The sequence below is a fragment of the Hylobates moloch genome, unplaced genomic scaffold (assembly GCF_009828535.3).
Source record: "Hylobates moloch isolate HMO894 unplaced genomic scaffold, HMol_V3 SCAFFOLD_18, whole genome shotgun sequence".
Taxonomy (NCBI): Eukaryota; Metazoa; Chordata; class Mammalia; order Primates; family Hylobatidae; genus Hylobates; species Hylobates moloch.
Window position 1 is genome coordinate 31,293,971 of NW_026652293.1, and position 19,005 is coordinate 31,312,975.

Genomic DNA, 19,005 nt, shown 5'->3' on the forward strand with positions numbered 1-19,005 from the left:
GAAGATGTTTTTGGTGGCACTAAAAGAAACGCAGAATAGCCAGCACCCATTTGGTCCCCTCTCAGAGTGTCACAGCAGCCATCATGGGGGAAGGAGGAGTTATGTCATACAGAAGCTCACATCTCAACCCTAGTAAAAAGAGCAGAGATGCAGGGTGAATGTGCATGTGTGTCCAGGGCGGGTGGGGGGTGGGTGGGTATAATGAGTGATAACAGCTAGGTAGACACCGTGTTCATAACCTCTACCTCTTCAAAGAGATCCAAGAAACTATGTCTGAGTTGGAATCATGCCTATGTTGGAAAAGAAGGAAGCCCACACTTCCTTCTTCCTGAACTAACTGCATTAGGATCGTGTGCCACTAAGGCATCACCCGTGGGCAACGGAAAGGCTTTAAACAAATGGAAAAAAATCTGGATATCACATGGAATGAGAAAACATGATTAGAGAGAAGTGTAGTTGTGTGACTTTACAGAAGGTTCTGGACGTACTAATAGCTATCTTTGGCTGTCTGAAAGCCTTCATGAGAAGACAGGTTGGAGATCAATTAATGGAAATTAAGAGAAGGTAGGTTTGCCTCAGTGTATCTCTGCCACTGAGGATTTCCAAGTAGAAGCCAGATGAAGAAGAAGAGGAAGGGAGTGATGAGGAGGAGAAAAGAAAAGGAAGAAAAAGAGGAGGAGGAAGAGGAAGAAGAAAGAGGAGGAGGAGAGGAGGTCAGCATTTATTGAGCACTTCCTATGTACCAGGCATTGTTTTAAATAAGCTAAATATCTTATTAAAATCTTACAGTATCACAACCCAGCATCAGGGGAAGCCCAGGCCAGCCCAGTTACGCCCACTGTGGGTTGCGTCCTACCTTTCACTTGCTGTTGGGAGGGTTGGTGTGCTCTTGCAACTCCTTTATTCTACTCACCTATGCAGGTTTTTAAAACTTCAGCTCTAAAAATGGCAGAATTTTCTTTGATTATATTGGCAGCACCCATTTGTTTTCTCGTGCAAACTGTGATATAATCCTGTCCAATGGCTCAGAACTCAACTCGTCTCTACTAGGTGCACAGGCACCACTAGCAGGGCGTTTCTTTGTCACAAAGTAGTTAACCTACAGTATGGTGAAGTTCAAGATCGGACCATGCTCACTGGCTGCCACATGGTTCAAGATGTGAGCTACAAAAACTGCAACAGCCAACTGGGATGGATCTGTGTTTGCCACTGAAGAGCCAGCATTATAAGGAAGGCTGTGTGATTCTGAAATGTGCTCTAGTTGGAGAGAATGAGGGCTTTGAGGAGCATGTACCATTCAATAACTCTTGGAAGAAAATGAGCTCAATCCATCTTTTTCCAGGTTTCCTTCACTGAAAACAAAAATCTGCTTACACACACTGCCAACTTAGTATCAGAGTCAGGTTCACAAACAAGAGGTTGTGAGAATCTAAGATGGAACCTTTCGTTTTTTAAAAAAAAATTTGTATTTTCCATGTAATAGCAGAGTGTAGAAAGAATATTATGCAGATGTCATTCATTTTTCCCTATGTTTACATCTTAAGGCAGAAGAGTCTGTCTGCAACTATGTGATGGGCTGTGTAAAGAAAAAATCTGGGCTATTAGAGTGGAAAAGTGTATTTTATAGAAAATTTAAAAGGAAATATGTCAAGAGCATGGGTTTTTAACTTGAGCTTCATTTTAAACTTATTTTTTAAAAACCCAATTATTTTACCTGATTTGCTACCTTCAGAGAAGAGATCCAAATCTGGGCCAAGCACTAGGACTCAGTTTTGGCGTGACTTGTGCTGGCCAATGTGCCATATTCTTGTTGGAGATGAACCGTAGCATTTTCCTTGCCAGTCTTGACCCAAAGGTGTCACCATTCCAGTTATTTATCACCATGTAATTGGTGTTGATTGGAAACTTTTTGTGAAATGGGGCAGAACTGCTTTGTTGTCTTTTTCTTTGTAACAAGCATAGTAATATAAATAAAGTAATAGTTGGGAAAACAATCTTACAATATCCCTATAAAGTATTGAGGCACAGAGAAGTTAAATAAACTGCCCATATTTACAGGATTTGGGATGATGGAGCTGAGTAAACCCAGGAAAGTCTGTTTCCAGATCCTATGCTCTAAACCACTACACTCTTTGATTTATAATGCAAGGAGATTCCTGTATCCAGCAGGAGTTCAGGTGTTATTATTTCTGAGCTTCCCTCCAACTTAGATCACTCAAGCTCTTTCCAGGGCTAAAATGGTTGGTATCCAGTGCCATTCAACAGTTATGGAACACTGACCATTCACCAGGCTCTGGGCTGGGCACTAGGGGCATTCAGATAAATAAGACAAGACAGTCCTGTAATAGACAAAGGTGCAGGGAACTTCCATGGTCCACAAAGACAGAATCATAGTCTTTCCTCTGAGAGTTGGCAAGCTTGTAAAGAAGGCAGTATTTGCTTTTGAAACACCCTGCCCTCACCTTAGCTCATTTTGTCACCACACTCTCCTTTCCAGTGTCAACCAGCAAACCCACAAACATCTCAGTGTTGAGGGAGGGTTCCTGACTGTATGTGGCACTAAGAGGGCTGAGCAGCAGAGTGAGCGTGTGTATAACCAGGCAAACTTGTTTTCAAGGCTCAGCTCAGCCACTGCTGGGTAGAATAAATCATGTGTTTAAGGCAAAGCAGCTAGAGATATTAGCCTCCCATACCTGCCAGTTATGACTCCTTCTCCCCACTTCACCTAAAGCTATCAGATCTGGACAGGAAAATAAAGAAGTATTGTGTAATCTGTGTAATCATTCCAAATTCTATAAACATGGGCAGTATATTTAACTTCTCTGTGCCTCAGTACTTAATGGGACTATTGTTAAGATTTTTTTTTCCCAACTATTACTTTATTTATGTTACTATGTTTGTTACATGGAAAAGGACAACCAAGCAGTTCTGTCCGATTTGAGAAAAATATATAGGTACACACACACACACATATGTATATATGTGTGTATATATATGTATGTATGTATGTATGTACGATTGTCCTATAACTAAAGATATTTATTGAGCCCTTGCTATATAGCAGGTAGCATTCATAAGCTTTACCCATCTTAGTTCATTAAATCCTTATCATAACCATGTTGGATCAGTGTCATGGCAGCTACATTTTACAGATGAGAAAATGAGACACAGAGAAATAAAGCAAATTGTTCAAAATCACGGGGCTAGTAAATAGGGAGTCAGTTTAGCAAATAAACAATACTGCTTCTGTCACTAAAATAGAAAATTGAGGCACTGAGAATTAATAAATTATCCTGAAAGCCACAGTAGGACAGTGAGAGGGTCAGAATGCCACCGGGTGTGTTCGCCATGTAGGGGCCTATTTCTACTACTCCTGTATCTCCCAAGAGGACACAGAAAAGATCCTCGGCAATCCTTCCTCCAATAAACATGGCTGTTGGTGGCTCTGTGTAGTGATATACATTCCTCAATGTCTATGTATGCTCATGTGTATATAGGTTGGTGCAAAAGCATTTGCAGTTTTGCCATTGAAATTAATGGTAAAACTACAATTACTTTTGCACCAATCTAATACTTGCTTTTCAGGGTCCCAACTGCATAAAGGCTAATCCCTCTGCTCATCCATTTTTAGAATGTCAGAGGGTAATCACTTCCAAAGAAGTGATTCTTTGCATTCTTAGCAAAATGCTCCAAGCATTGATCCATCAATTGCCTTTGCTCTTCACAGAAGTGAATCAGGACACTGGAGATACAAACGGTGCCAAAAACCTCTGCCCCTAAGGAAAGAAAAGAGGAACATTGGATTGTTGCCTTCATAATCTGACAGGCGCTTGAGAAGAAAGAGCCCATATTTAATATGGTTAATGCATTTTGACTTTAGAGAAATAACATTTTTCATAGAAACAAAGGGTAATATATTTCAAGAGCAAGAAGTCATACCATCAGATGAGAAAGTTCAAAGTATATCCATGAGACAGGAACTTAAATTCTGGACTGATTGTACTTGTATAATCTATAGCAGGTAGTTAAACTCCATGAATCTCAGCTTTCTCATCTATGAAATGAACTGAGTTTTATAGATGAGGAAACTTTGTCTGGCAGAGCATCACAATACAGTAAATGCTAGTTTATGTTTCAGTAGTCAGAGTAATGGGCAAAAAAGCGTATTTTCATATTTTTCTCTTTTTTTTTTTTTGACACGGAATCTTGCTCTGTCACTCAGGCTGGAGTGCAGTGGTACGATCTCGGCTTACTGCAGCCTTCACCTCCTGGGCTCAAGTGATTCTCCTGCCTCAGCCTCCCAAGTAGCTTGGATTGTAGACGCACACTACCGTGCCCAGCTAATTTTTCTATTTTTGTTAGAGACGGGGTTTCACCATGTTGGCCAGACTGGTCTCAAACTCATGACCTCAGGTGATCTGCCTGCCTCGGCCTCCCAAAGTGCTGAAGTGATTGCTTTAGTATCTATCACGCAGAGATGGAGTTAATGTAGTTGTAAGACTGCCTGAAAAGATTCTCTGAAACAAAGCCTCTGGCTTCATACAAAGCATCTCAACTCACGTTAAAAAGTTCAAGGAAGTAAATTTTAAAGTTGAAATTGTAGAACTTTTAGAAAAGAACTTACATCCAAATTCCTGCCATTTGAGGATAGTCAAAAATTTATTAGACTCAAAAAGCACAAAGCATAAAAAGTTAAAAATCAATACATTGGATTTCATCAAAATTAAAAATTTCTTCTCTTTGAAAGACATCATTAAGAAAATAAAAAAGTAAGCCAAATACTGGAAGAAAATAGTACCAATTCATATATTAACAAAGGATTTGTATCCAAGACATATGAAGAACTCTTGCAACTAAATCATAAGACAATCCAATTAAAATGGACAAAAGACTTGAGCAGACATTTTACAGGAAATATATGAAGGGCTCCTAAAAGATGCTTGACATCATTAGATAGATACACAAATTAAAACCATTCTGAGATACAATACATATTCATTGAATTACTAAAATTAAAAAGACCAACAAAATGTATTAGTTTCCTATTGCTGCTATAATAAATTACCACATACTTACAACAACACAAACTTACTGTCTTACGGTTCTTGAGGTGAGACATCTGAAATGGGGCTTACAGGGCTAAAATCAAGCTGTCTGCCGAGCTGCATTCCTTCTGGAAGCTTTAAGAGAAAACCTATTCTTTGACTTTTCTATTTTTTTAGTGGCTGTCCGCATTCCTTAGCAGATGACCACATCACACTGACCTGTTTTCATCCTCACGTCTCCTCTAACACTTCTGCCTCCACCTTCCATCTTTTAAGGACCTTTATGATTATATTGGCTCACCTGGATAATCTCTTCATCTCAAGATCCTTCTTAACCAGGCCAGGCACAATGGCTCACACCTATAGTCTCAACACTTTGGGAGGCCAAGGTGGGAGGATCACTTGAGATCAGGAGTTCAAGAGTAGCCTGGGTAACACAGCAAGACCCTCTCTCTACAAAAAATAAAATAAAATAAATAGCTGGGTGTGACAGTGCATACCTGTAGTCCCAGTGGGAGGATCGCTTGAGCTTGGAGGTTGAGGCTGCAGTGAGCCATGATTGCACCACTGGACTTCAGCCTGGACAACACAGAAGCGTTCTCTCTCAAAAAAATACTAAAAAAAAAAAAAAAAAGAAAAAAAGATTCTCAATCACATCTACAAAGTCCCTTTTGCCATGTAAGGTGACATATTTACAGGTTTTGGGGATTACAACGTGGACATCCTTTGGGAGCTATTATTTTGCCTACTGCAAATATCAACTGTTGGTGAGAATGTTGTGATGGTTAATTTTATGGGTTAACATGGCTAAGGGATGCCAAGATAGCTGGTATAACTTTTTCTGGTATGTCTGTGAGGACATTTCCAGAAGAGATTAACATTTGAATTGGTAGAAAGTAAAGAAAATCACCCTTCAATGTGGGCAGGCATTGTTCCATCCATTGAGGACTCAAACAGAGCAAAAAAAATAAATAAGGGCAAATTCACACTCTCTGTTTAAACTGGGACACCCATCTTCACCTATCTTTGGACAAGAGTACTCCTGACTCACTACTGGCTTTCTCGGTTCTCCAGCTTGCAGACAACTTCTTGCCCTCTGTAATTGTGTGAGCCAATTCCCATAATAAATTATATACATACACAGAATCTCCTATTGGTTCTGTTTCTTTGGAGAACTTTGATTAATACAGATGTAGAATACCTGGGACTCACACTGCTGGTGGGAACATAAAATGGTACAGCTATTTTTAAAAGCCGTTTGCCAATTTCTTGAAAGTTTCTTACCTAACCATCCAGCAATTTCACTGCTAGGTATTTACCCAAGAGAAAGGAACACATATATCCACACAAAGACTTGCATGCACATGCAACTTTATCATGTCCACAACCTGAAAAACAACTAAAATGTCCATCTACAGGTGAATAGATTTTAAAAAGCTATAATATACAATATTATACTCTAATAAAAATGAACAAATGATGGGTATATGCAACAACGTGAGTGAGCAAAACACCACCAAACACAGAAGAGAGAGTACATATTGTGTGATTCCATCATATAAAATTCTAGAATAAGCAAAATTAACGTGAAATAACAGAATCACTTGGGTCCCAAGTGGACTGTAGACAGGCAAGAAGAAATTCTTCGGGTGATGAAAATGTGCTAAATCTTGATTGCAGTAGTAGTTACATGAGTGTATTCATTTGTCAAAACTAATTGAACTCCATCTAACAAAGGAGTGCATTTTGTTGTATATTATACCTCAATAAAGTTCAATATTTTTCTATTCTGAGAAGGATATTAACTGCCCTCTCTGATGAGGCTAAATAACTTCCAGGAATTTCTTCCTGTCTAGCAAGAAGTGCTTCAGGGGCCATTAGGCTCCATTTCCTCTTACTTTGCTCTCAATTGAGGGTAAAAAAAAAAAAAACTCTATGGAATTTGGATCTCAAAGAGATATCTGCACTCCCATGTTTCTTGTAGCATTATCTACAATAGCTAAGGTGTGTAAGCAACCTAAGTGCCCATCAACAGGTGAATGGATAAAGAACATGTAGTATATATACACAATGGAATACTATTCAGCCTTGAAAAATGAAATCCTGTCATTTGCAACAACATGGATGAACCTGGGGGATGTTATGCTAAGAGAAGTAACAGGCACAGGAAGACTAATATCACATAATTTCACTCATATGTGGACTCTAAAAAATTTGAACTCACAGGCCGGATGTGGTGGCTCATGCCTGTAATCCCAGCACTTTGGGAGGCCGAGGCAGGTGGATCACTTGAGGTTAGGAGGTCGAGACCAGCCTGGCCAACATGGTGAAAGCCCCATCTCTACTAAAAATACAAAAAATTAGCTAGACGTGGTGGTGCATGCCTGTAATCTCAGCTACTCAGGAGGCTGAGGCAGGAGAATCGCTTGAACCTGGGAAGCAGAGGTTGCAGTGAGCTGGGATCGCACCAAGACTCCATCTCAAAAAAATATATATATTTTTGAACTCATAGAAGAAGAGATTAGAATGGTGGTTACCAGGGGCTGGGAGGTTGGGGGCAGGAATGGGGAACTCTTGGCCAAATGGTACAAAGTTTCAGTTAGATAGGATGAATAACTTCTGGAGAGCTCTTGTACAGTATGGTAACTATAATTAATAATAGTATATTGACTCCTTGAAAATTGCTAACAGTAGATTTCAAGTGTTCTCACCACAAAAATTGATAAATATGTGAGATGATTGCTATGTTAATTCTTTAATAATTTCAGTATGTATACTTATATCAAGACATCATAATGTACACTGCAAGTATATACAGTTTTGTCAATTATACCTTCATAAAACTGGGGGGAGTGGAGAATGGCTTCTCAACAATCTTCAAATGCTGTAAGGCACTTAGCCAGGACCTAAGTCCCCTGAAAACCATTCCTCCAGGAGGCTTCCTCAAACCATAATTTGCCCCTGTGAATATGCCCATTCTCCCTACTGTGAAGAGCCCTAAGTTGCTCACAATTGGAGAAATGACTGAGCCAAAACAAAGGGATGAGCTGCAATGTGATCACAAATTTGGAAGGAATCCTGATGGACTGTCTCATTCTGATTTGTTCTGCTTTCTCCAAGCTGGGTCTGTTTTACTTAAGCAATTGAAAAATGTCCATGAAATGCCGCGTGCTATGCCTTGAATTAATTATGACAACAGCTCTCATTTATTCAGACCTTATTCTGTCCCAGGGGCCGGGCCAAGTACTTTATGTGCATTGTATATAAATTAATCTTCCTAGCAACCTCATGAGACAGATATTATTACCACCTTCATTTTATGGATAATGGATTAAAAGTCAAAGTCGTTAAGTGACTTCCTCTTTGTCAATGGAGAACCAGGACTAGAATCCAGGGTTTTACAACTGCAGAGCCCATTAAACCATTGTCATATACTGTTGATCCTTGTTCTCACAGATTTCAACGTGTTGGGAGGATGACATAGAAACCTGAAACTAAGCATATAGGGAAGTGGGCTCTAGCCTATTTGAAAAGGCTCTGGAGGGCTGGGCATGGTGACTCACATCTGTAATCCCAGTACCTTGGGAAGCCAAGGTGGGAGGATTGCTTGAGCCAGGAGTTTGAGACCAGCCTGGGCAACATGGTGAGACCCTGTCTCTACTAAAAATTAAAAAATTAGCCCAGCATAATAGTGCATGCCTGTAATCCCAGCTACTAGGGAGGCTGAGGTGAGAGGATCACTTGAATCTGGAAGGTCAAGTCTGCAGTGAGCCTTGATCACACCACTGCACTCCAGCCTAGGTGACAGTGAGACCTTGTCTCAAAAAGAAAAAAAAGGAAAAGGCCAGGCACAGTGGCTCATGCCTGTAATCCCAGCACTTTGGGAGGCCAAGGTGGCGGATCATGAGGAGAAGAGATCGAGACCATCCTGGCCAACATGGTGAAACTCCATCTCTATCAAAATACAAAAATTAGCTGCGTGTGGTGTGTGCCTGTAATCCCAGATACTCGGGAAGCTGACGCAGGAGAATTGCTTGAACCCGGGAGGCGGAGGTTGCAGTGAGCCGAGATTGCCCCACTGCACTCCAGCCTGGCCACAGAGTGAGACTCCATCAAAAAAAAAAAAGAAGAAGAAGAAGAAAAGGCTCTGGAAAAACCCTTTTCTACTCTCCCCTCTCTAACCTGTGCTTTTTCCACCCAAGCATCCTAGGCTTTTGTAATTAGCAGAATGCTTCCAGACCGATTAGCTGCATGCCTCATCAAATTCCTGATTCCTGATATACAGAAGAGAGACATGAAGGAGATGCTTTTTAAAGAGTGTTTGTAGAAAGCAAGAATATGGCATTTATTCACTTAATCATTCTGGAGCTATTACTAAGCCAAGTCATTGTGTTGGTGCTGAAGATATATTAAACAGACTTGGATACTATTCTCAAAATGTCATGTTCTAATAATTATCACCTCCTATCACACCTTCCCTGTTGTTGGCCAAATTTCACCTCTCAATCTGAACTGTCATCGTAGCCTGACACAGCCAGCCCTGGCTCTGGGATGACTCTCTGAGTACTGCTTCCCTGATGGGAGTAGGATGGCTGAGGTGTGGCATTCCTGTGGATTGGCCAAACAATCATTCAGGAAGGAAGGAACTGGTCTCCCCTTTCCTGTTCTCCCTTCCCTTCTCAGTGAACTATAAGGAAATGGTGAAATAGTGGTCTGGGACTAGCTGCAGGGACCCTTAATAAATTGCTTCTACACATCCCTCTTGCTTTTTAATGGAAAGAAAAGGGGTGGAGTAGATATCTTATACAATTTCAAAATTGAATTGAGTTCAGTTCTGTAAAATAAATTCTAAGTTACATCATAATGGTATGGGAACATAGAGATCGGAGCCAAGGAAACATGAACAGACTGTTCTTAAAAATAAAAAATAAAAAAAGTCTTGGTGCAAGGGCAAACATGAACAAAGGAGTAATTAGCTTCTCCAGATGCTGGGAGTTACATTTCCCTGAAAAGAAAGAAGTTCTGGAAAGCTGAGCCTTGGCCAGAGGCTCAGGCTGACAGTGAGTCACTCACACAGAGCCTGGCACATAGTAGGCACACTCTGCAGGTGGTTGCAGCTGCCTTGATAGTTACAGAGGACACACTTTAGAGGGAGGATTTCTGAATTTATTTTTTTTTTAAGTTTTTGTGGAGACTAGGTCTTGCTATGTTGCCCAGGTTGATCTTGAACTCCTGGCCTCAAGTGATCCTCCTGCCTCAGCCTCCCAAAGGGCTGGGACTACAGGTATGAAACAACATGCCTGGCTTTGAATTTATTTGTGAATGAATAAACAAACCTGTCATGGGAGCCCTTACTCCATAGAATGGAGCAGGGCTACATGATAATTTAAAAGATACTATATGGCTGTGTCTCAAAAAAAAAAAAAGATGGTTTTACTAAAATTCAGAAATGCATTGAACTTTTACCGCATTCTGAGCACATGTTATGGTGAGGGCAACACTGAGTAAGAAATAGTATCTATTTTCTAAAAGCTACAATTTAGCATATGCATGTGTATGTATTATATGTATAAGGGTAAGCCCTGGTGCCATTTGGAATTTAAATGGCCACTATGAAATGAGAAGGGTGAGCTAGTGGGAATCAGGGACCTTAGATGGACTCGCTGGTTTATTCATCCAATTTGGAATTCATCCAAATCCATCACAATTTGTACTGAGGGGTGGCATGGGAAGGGTCAGTTATAAATGTAATAGGTATTATGAAATAATACATGTAGAGGAATAAAATCTATCACTCTTTGGAGAATCTAGGAAGTCTTTTTGGAAGAAGTTAAATTGACCTGAACTTGAAGGAGCAGTTAGGGCAAACATTCAAAGAAAAGGGAATCCCCAAGCAAAAGTAGAAAGCTACAGGAATGGAAAGAATATTTGGGAAAGGGCTGAAAGACCCTGTAGAAACAACAATGAGCTGTTTGTCTTTACTCTGAAGCTGTGAATCCTCAGTGCTCTGGTAAGCAGAGCTACTGCAAGACCTTCATAAGCCCCAAGCATAGAAATTATTATGATATTTCCCCGTATGCTATTTCAAAGTACTAAATTACAAAATAAGGTTAAGTCCAATAAAGTTCTCATTTTGCCCATTAAGAATGGTTTAATCCTTTAAAAAAGCCCAAATATCAAATTCTTTTTTAAAAATTTGCTTCAGAGTCTCTGGTTTGAGATATTATTTAGAATAGAAGCTTTGCTACAGCAAAAATGAACTCTAAAAACTCAATGGTTTAACACTCATGAGTTTGGTCAGGTAGCCCCTATGGGCAATTCTCCAACTGAATTCCACCTTTTAAAATTTATTTGTAAATTCAGAGATATGAGAGTTTGGTTTGCCATATACTTGCAAATATTCATTCTCCCTTTCATCCAACGAAACTTCCCAAGAGGCATGTGAAAGTGATTTTTAAAACCATAGGGTGCACGCTTCAAATTGAAACATTATTATCAACAGTAACAAAGTGGAAAAATGCATACACTTTTAAATTATGTTATCAAGATACTCCTCTCAGCACCGTTATTCATTGGACTTCAGATTGCACTTCCAACTCTACAGCCTTCAGCTAAGGAAATGCTCTCAGTTTTGGCTTCCAGGATGCAAGGCTGAACAGACTTGGTCTACGTTCTGGATGAATAAACCAGCGAGTCCATCTAAGGTCCCTGATTCCCACTAGCTCACCCTTTTCATTTCATAGTGGCCATTTAAATTCCAAATGGCACCAGGTTTTACCCTTATACATATAATAAGGCCTTATATTCCAGTAACATTCTCAAATGAAGAAATGACATGCCTCATAAATTCAGAATATAATCCCAACTTCAGAAAGGTTCAGCAGTAGTAGCGTTGTAGAATACCATTTTTCTGAACTACATCACTGTTACATGGATCCAAGTGACTTTTGCACTGAATTAATTTGTTATTCAGAAAATATTTGAGCACATCATATGTTTCATACACTGAGTAGTGGATGAAAGTAATAGTTATCATTTATGTATTGCTTACTATATTCTGTATGTTTACATAAACTTACTCATTTAATTCTCATAATGGTCATATGAGAGAGCTACTTTTATGAGTCCCATTTTACAAATAGATAGGATGACTTTCTTAGAAAACTAAGGTGCAGAGGCCATAAGTAACCTGATTAGTCTATACCAGTGGTTCTCAGCCCTGGGGTGATTTTTTCTGTTTTCCAGGGGACATTTGGCAATGTCAGGAGACATTTTTAATTCTCATGACAGGTGGTGCTGAGGGGCTATAAAGCCTAGGGATGCTGCTAAACATTCTATAGTACACAGAACAGCCCCTGCAACAAAGAATAATCCAGTCCAAAATGTCAGTGTTACTGCTATTGAAAAGCCTTGATCTATACCAGTTAGCACATGACATCCTTCTGGCAACTGTTATTAGGCCAATGATGAATGTATGACTTAATTTGGCCCAATCAGACTAAAGGAGGGGCCTTTGGGCAGAGGTTACTTCCATTCATTCTTTTCTACTGGATATGAACAGGAAGTGTGTGGCCAGCTGATATCCAGTGGCCGCCATCTTGTTGAATGAACCCATGCTGAGGACAGCAGACTGGAAGGACAGAAATAACCTCTGTCCCTGATGACATTACTGAATAGCACTGAACTGTATCTTTCCTGAAACCCAAGCCATCTCTGGACTTTAAGTATGTGAGACAATACATTTGTTTGCATTTTTCAAGCTGTGTGAGTGGGAGTTTTCTGTTTCAGGCAGCTGAAAGTGTCATAACCAACATATTTGGTTAATCACAAAGATTTCTTGGAAAATACAGCAAGGTCTCCTCCACGTGATCAGATTCCTCTTCTGAAACTTATGCTTCTCCTTTCTGGCTAAACTTCGTCTTATGAGAAGATTAGGAGACAATGCTGTCAGCTAGATTCTCCTTCTGTCTGAAAGACTACATAAGGTTGAGAATTCCTGGCACCTGTCGACAAGCAGTTAGAATACATGCCAGAGAAGGAGGGGAAGGCCAAAGGGGGATGCTGCCATCTATGTGGAAACGTGGAATAATAGACACATGGAAAAAACAGAGGGAAATGAATTGCTGAACTCTGTGGTAATAACACTCTGTTTATCGGAATAGATGAAAAGAGGAGCAGGATATGTTTGGAGGAGATGACTTGGGAAGGAAGGCCATTCACAGGTGTCCCAGGTGACTTGGGACAATGTATTGAAGGAATTGGAAGAGATCATCTTTAAACATTGTTATAGCCTAGCATTTTATCATTTGAAACTAACAGAGATGCCAGCCTGAACTGTTTGGCACTCATACAGCATGCTATGGATTCCGATGGTGGCAGTGCCCATTATTTATTCTGGAAACCACAATCTTGTTATTGCCCAAGTACGTGTATGAGGTAGCATAGAGGGGCCCACGTCATTTTAGATCATTAGGCACATCTTTAGAGAAGGGAGGTAGAAGCTAGCTTGCCTTAGGAAGCCTGAGAATGCCTTAAAGGAAGTGTGTGGAATGACTTTCTTAAACATCTATGGCACATTAGGGAGTGTTCTGGAGCTGGCATAGAAAGGCATCATTTTGTTTTGAATGTGAATTATTAGTTTTGTTTTTTTTTTTCTTTTGGAGACAGGGTCTCACTCTGTCACCCAGGCTGGAGTGTGGTGATATGCTCGTGACTCACTGCAGCCTCTACTTCCCTAGCTCAAACAATCCTCCCACCTCAACCTCCTGTAGCTGGGAATACAGACACACGCCACCATGCCCAGCTATTTATTTTTATTTTTTATTTTTTTGGTACAGATGAGGTCTTGGCATGCTGCTCAAGTTGGTCTCAAACTCCTGGCCTCAAGCAATCTTCCCGCCTTGGTCTCCCATAGCCCTGGGATTACAGGCATAAACCACCACACCCAGACTTAGTTTGGTGTCTGAGCCCTGGAAAATATAATAATTGGAACATAATCTGCCAAAAATAATGTGTATTTATGGTTCCTGGTACTTGTCTCTACATTATGTGTGCTTCCTCATGACATTCATGATTTCAATGAATGTCAATTCCCATTCTGGGTTTGACTATGAATAGCCAGTAAGCACACATTCCCCAGGGGGCTAACTTCCTCCAGACCTCTCTGACATGCACAGAAAAAAAATCAACAGAGAAATCAGGCAAGCGGTGCCAACATTCTGTTTCCCAGATCCCTAGACAACACAGCAAGAAAGACAGAGTTAGAAGCATGGATAAGTGGGTGCAGAAGGCTCCGAAAAGTACAGGTGACACCATATGTGTGTTCAAAGATTTCCTGACTTTAAATTCTCTCTGAAAAACTAGCATGGTCTATGGACTCCTCTCGTTACTGAACTCCTTAGCAAGACCACAGAGTTTCCTGTTTTTGCCTTTTCCCCAATTTCCCAAATTAGCTTTGATTTTATAATTTTGCAGTGATATCCAAGAAGGGTGGACTTTGCTGATGGTCCATATTCAGTGTTCCTGCTCAAGTGCAGACACGTGATCCCGGGCTCTCCTGCTGAGCCTTGCCTGTAGACCCATGGCTCACATGCACTTGTTTTGCAATCCATTTCTGTGCTACCACATCAGGTTTTTTCCCCTTGAAACTGAAGAGAAATCGACCTACCCGATCAACTCTCTCACTTGCATAGGAGTCTCACCTGTCGTTAGTCCTCTGGAGCAAGCAGTTTCGTCTTAACCCAGTGGTGACAGCATCAGACACAGTTCAGTATTTTTCAAACTGCAGATCTAGACCTATTTGCGAGTCCTAAAACAAACGTAATAGATTACAACCAGCAATAATCCCAGCTATTCAGGAGGCTGAGGCAGGAATATTGCTTGAACCCAGGAGGCAGAGGTTGCAGTGACCCGAGATCGCGCCACAGCACTCCAGCCTGGGCGGCAGAGAGAGACTTCATTTCAAAAAAAAAAAAGGTGAAATAAAGTAGATCAGATCAGAACTGTGGAAAGGAGTGGCCTAAAATCTTAGAGTGGCCTTCATGTAATAGGGGCAAGTATTGTATCACAAAACTTCAATTGTTTCTTCTGTCATATAAATGCATCACTATGAATGCACACATTATGTCATGATGTAAAATTCATTTCTTAATGTGGGTTGCAATCAAAATAATCCGAAAGCTACTGAAATATTTAGTTGGAATATCATTCTACTATCTCCAAATCTCTTTCTATTGGGAAGTGGCAAGTATGTTGTTTATTTAGGCAACTGGAGAGAAATGCTTTTAGTCATCTACTACATAAACCCATGGACTCTGATATTTCTTTTAGGGAGTCTGTGCCACATGCTACCCAGAAAAATGCTTGGTAGTTCAGCCACCTTCCCTTCCTTCGGCTCCTTCCACGCCCTTAGCGGAACCCTCAAGAGGAGCAGGCATTGGGACTGGTAAGCTAAATTGAAAGATTGGAGCAGATTCCACATCCCTCCGATGAAATCCACTCAAAAACATTTAGTATAACATCTGTTATGGAAAACATCTGCTACTGTACAAGATGAGAAAAGGACAACCATTCTGTAATAGGCCCAGAGCAGAGCAGCTGTGCAAAGAAGGAGCAGAAACTTCATCCACTGCTTGGACATCATTCTTTTTGATGCTTCAAGTATTTTGTGTGTGTGGTAAAAATGTACATCACATAAAATTTACCATTTTAACTGTTTTGGTACCAATTAAAAAGCAGTTTAGTTTCATAAGAAAAAGCATGCAAATCCAGGTATATTGTTTATTCCAAAATATCCAAGTATATTGTTTATTCCACGTTACTTCATGACCGTAATAGTAGAGGGTGGCCATTCTGGAAATTATATTAATATATGGGTAAAGGGGAGATATAAGAAAAACCTTATGCATAGGCACATGGATGACTCTAAGACACCTTTTTCTTATGTGGTAAAGTGCATATGTAAATGAAACACCATACTGTTTTAAACCATTTTTAAGTGTGCAGTTCATTGGCGTTAAGTATATTCACATTGTTGTGTAACCATCACCATTATCCATCTTCAGAACTTTTCCATCACCAGGCACAGTGGCCCATGCCTGTAATCCCAGCATTTTGGGAGGCCAAGTCAGGTAGATCACTTGAGCTCAGAGGTTTGAGACCAGCCTAGGCAACATGGCAAAACCCTGTTTCTACAAAAAATACAAAAATCAGCCGGGTGTGGTGGCTTGTGCCTGTGATCCCAGATATTCAAGCGGCTCAGGTGGGAGGATCGCTTGAGCGCAGGAGGCAGAGACTGCAGTGAGCCAAGATCGCACCACTGCACTCCAGCCTCAGAGACAGAATGAGACCCTGTCTCAAAAACAAAACAAAAACAAAAAACAAAAAAAAGAACATTTTGATCATTCCAAACTGAAACTCCATATTCATTAAACAGTTCCCCGCTTCCCTTCCTCCCAGCCCCTGGTAAGCATCATTCTATTTTCTGTCTGTATGAATTTGAACACTCTAAGTACTTAAGTAGAATCATGCAGTGTTTGTCTTTTTGAGACTGGCTTATTGCAGTCAGTATAATGTTGTCAAAGTTCATCTATGTTGTAGCATGTGTCAGAATTTCATTCCTTGTAAAGGCTAAATATCATTCCATTATTTGTATATATTCAGATGTCATTTAAAAAATACCTTTGCTTCTCCCTGGCATTCACTGTGTCATACTCATTTTGGAACAGGAGCAGAGGGAAGAATGCTGTGAAGCTATTATTATTCAAAAAAGACCTGGAGACAGTGGATTGAAAACCTCACAGCCAAAATGCAATCTGGTGACTACCTTCTCTGGCTCTCATTTGCTGACTTTGGAAGTTTTAAAAGGTTAGAACAACATGCTTTTTTTTTTCTTTTTTTATTAGAATGCCAAACTTCAAAACCTTTTGAGAATATTTTTGGTTCTTACCTCTAGAAGGAGGACCCAGCATCCCTTGAAAACAAGCTGATTACTCTCCCAGAAAAGCATCTCAGCATCTGTTAGTGGGAAACAGGGGAACGTGCCTGCTTTGGTTTCTTTGTTTCTCTCATTCAACCCCCTCATCCCATTTTCCTTAACGGAACTTAACTATGATTTTTAGGGAAGACCTTATGCTAAGTGTAGTTCCTCTCTTTTCCTCACTATGCAGATTCTAGACAACCTAGATGCTCAGTAAGAAAGTAAACAGGACATTCATACAGAGTGGAGTTGTTAGAAATGAGACTGGAACAGGGACAGAGCAAGGAATCCTCATGTTTAGGTATTTGATCTCATTATACTGAATGATTCAGCAACACATTCAGGTGTAAAATGCTGCTTGATAGGAGACATAGATGCAGTTCATGTTCTCAGGGGCAGAATCCCATCTGAGCATGTCTGTGGGGCTAGGAGCTGTAGTCGTCAGCCTTTGATCGTGAGCCAATCCAGTTCTGGTCACTACTCAATCACATAATCATAGTAATGTTTATTGGGCTCTTACTATGGGCTGGGCTGTTTCCTAAATGCTTTGCATGCATTCTCTCATTTAATTCTTGCAGCAACCCTACAGCAGGTTCTATTATGACCCCTGTTTTACAGATGAGGACAGGTTGAGTAATTTGTATGAAGTCCCACAGCAACAGATGATAGAGCTGGAATTCTAGCTCAGGTGGTTAGGGTCCAGAGCCTGCCTTCATTTAATCCTTCAACTCAGAAGCCTAACGAGTGATCAAGCTCAGTCTTGCAGGTGCCTCTGAAAGATCTTATCCAGCCAGTCCCTCTGGAGATTTATCATTACAAACATGGCAGTTACACAGGGATACGCTAAGGAAACATTGCAGGTCCCTCTCTTGTCACCTCACTCCAGGGACAATATCCAGTAAATGCAGCCTAAGAATAGCTCATTGAGGCATTAAAACCATCTACTTTTTAAAATTCACCAATTAACAATGGCTTTATGAATACTTACTAAATGGCTAGCATTGTACTGGAAACTATGATGAACACAAAGAAATGTCACACAATCCTTATCCTTCATTAAAACCAGTCCCCAAGAACCTATACAGAGTAATATAAAAGTGTATCATTTTGTGATACATGAGCACTAAGTAGTAGATGGGCCCCTTCAGGGAAATCTCTGTGTTAACTTTTTTTTTTGAGACCGAGTTTCACCCTGTCACCCAGGCTGGAGGGCAGTGGCATGATCATAGCTTACTGCAGGCTTTACCTCCTGGGATCAAGTGATTCTCTGGAGTAGCTGGGACTACAGGTGTTTGTCATCACACTTGGCTAATTTTTATATTTTTTATAGAGACAGGGTCTCACTTTGTTGTTCAGGCTGATCTTGACCTCCTGGCCTCAAGCAATACTCTTGCCTTGGCCTCCCAAAGTGCTGAGATTACAGATGTGAGCCACTGAGCCCAGCCTGTGTTAACTTTTGATATGTAATGCCAGCACATTTCTGACAGAAATCATTATGCATTTTTATCTCTAGAACAGACAGCCAATCACTTCCCACTTCCTCCTTACTGTATACTTCTGCTCAATCAATTCCTTTGATGATTGAAATATTCCTTTGTAGAATTTCTTCATTTCTTTGCCATAAATAGGGTAACTAAGGCCAGATGAGTCTCAGAGCAAAATTATTCACTGCACACAAAAATTAAAATAACTCCATTTAAAACTAATCAGCACCAAAGAAGAAAGCAAGGTCAACACAGACATTTCTTCCATTTCCAACATAAGAGAAATCCCTCCTGGCTTTTTAGTCGTCATCATTTCTGTTCATTTTTTGGTTCATTTCATGTGCTTTTCCCTGGGTCTGACTTGGGTTGTTAGAATCAGAAACGACAATCAGTGAACCCACTTTCACTTAAGTCAAGCATTGCTTGCAGCTGGTTCTTGGAGAACCCAGAGCCACCCTGGAAGAGGGAATAGATCACGCATTCACTAGGAAGAAAACTG

The 19,005-nt window shown here is 40.4% G+C and overlaps 1 pseudogene; it reads left to right on the top strand.

Moving 5' to 3' along the window:
- Positions 1-436: 436 nt before the first annotated feature.
- On the top strand, positions 437-1,356 carry LOC116457994 (protein yippee-like 5; annotated as a pseudogene).
- Positions 1,357-19,005: the final 17,649 nt, after the last annotated feature.